The sequence below is a fragment of the Solanum stenotomum genome, chromosome 7, assembly GCF_019186545.1.
Source record: "Solanum stenotomum isolate F172 chromosome 7, ASM1918654v1, whole genome shotgun sequence".
Classification (NCBI taxonomy): domain Eukaryota; kingdom Viridiplantae; phylum Streptophyta; class Magnoliopsida; order Solanales; family Solanaceae; genus Solanum; species Solanum stenotomum.
Genome location: NC_064288.1, coordinates 9,645,266 through 9,646,834, shown reverse-complemented (window position 1 = coordinate 9,646,834; position 1,569 = coordinate 9,645,266). Strand labels below are relative to the sequence as shown.

Genomic DNA, 1,569 nt, shown 5'->3' with positions numbered 1-1,569 from the left:
AAATGAAAGTGAGAGACATGGCAATCCCACGCACCACCAATGTTAATTCTTGTATTCAGAAACCTGTAGCTGGTGGGAAATTTGAATTGAAGTAGAGCATGGTGCTACTATTGCACACAAATGGACAGTTCACTGGTTTATCTTATGAGGACCCACAAATGCACATTCAGAATCTCCTTGAGATCAGTGACACTTACACTCCAACTGGAGTGAACTTCGATTATGTGAGGCTCATCCTATTCCCCTTTTCTTCGCTAGGGGAAGCAAAAATATGGTTGAACTCTGAGCCTGCAAACTCCGTAACATCTTGGGATGATCTTGCACGGAAGTTCTTGATAAGGTTTTTCCTATTCGGGAAAATAGCCAAGCTGAGAAGCGATATATTAAGCTTCCGACAGAAAGAAGGAGAAAACTTATACCAAGCTTGGGACAGGTTTAAATCCATGTTGCTGAGTTGTCCACATCATCATCAAATTAACAAAGTGTTGGTCCACACCTTTATTAAAGGATTGGAATCGAACACAAAAGATTTACTTGATTCTGTTGTATGTGGACAAACTTTGGAGAAGACATATGCTGAGATGTTTGCATTCCTTAATATAATCTCACAAGGTAATCCTGAATGGAATGGAGGAGGAGCTAAGCCGGTCAAAAGACTGCGAGAGTGTTGGAAGTGGATGCAGTGACAACCTTAATTGCACAAATTGCAACAATGCAAAATATGATGACTACACACTTTAGCAACATGTCACTAGGATAACCACAAGCTCAAGTTAATATGGTGCAGCAGCCACCAGCATGGTGTGAAGTATGTGGAGGTGGAGATCACACTGCTGATGTATATGGAGCAAATCTAGAATCTGTTAATTTTGTAGGTAATGCCCAGCGAGGAGGAATGCACCAAAATTACGGCAACACCTATAATCTGAGCTGGCGGAACCACCCAAAATTTTCATGGGGTGGTAATTAGAATCAACACCACGGACAAAACCAATAAATGTCGCAAGGTGGTGACCAACATTACAATCAACAGGGCCATGGGAATCAACAGGGTCATGGGAATTAGCAGGCTGCTAAGCAGGGTGATATGAGTGTGGAGGACATGCTAAAACAAATCATGACTGACCAAGCTAAGTTGGCAGCAGATGTCCGAAACAACCAACTAGCTACCAAGACTTTGGAGAAGCAGTTCGGGCAGTTTGCTAGTGCCCAAAATTGTCGACCATAAGGGGGTTTGCCTGGAAATACTGATCCAAATCCAAAATAGGTAAATGTTGTGAGTACACGTAGTGGTCGTCCATTGGAGGAGTTAACTCCAAAAATAAAATTTGCTGAAGAAAAAGGAAAGCTGGTGGATGAAGCTGGACCAAGTGAGCCAAGGGTGGATGAGGAACCAAAAGCAAAACCACCTCATCCATTTCCACAGAAATTCAAAAAATAGAAGGAGGAGGAATGTTGTGGTAAGTTTATCGAACTCCTTAAACATGTATATGTTAACTTGCCTTTGATTGATATGTTGCAGGGCATTTCTAATATGCCAAATATGTGAAAGATATTATCGCTAACAGG

The 1,569-nt window shown here is 41.7% G+C and overlaps 1 non-coding gene across 1 annotated transcript; it reads right to left on the bottom strand.

Moving 5' to 3' along the window:
• Positions 1-365: 365 nt before the first annotated feature.
• Positions 366-472, bottom strand: LOC125871964 (small nucleolar RNA R71). Its single transcript, XR_007447078.1, has one exon. It is a non-coding gene; the product is annotated as a small nucleolar RNA R71 (small nucleolar RNA).
• Positions 473-1,569: the final 1,097 nt, after the last annotated feature.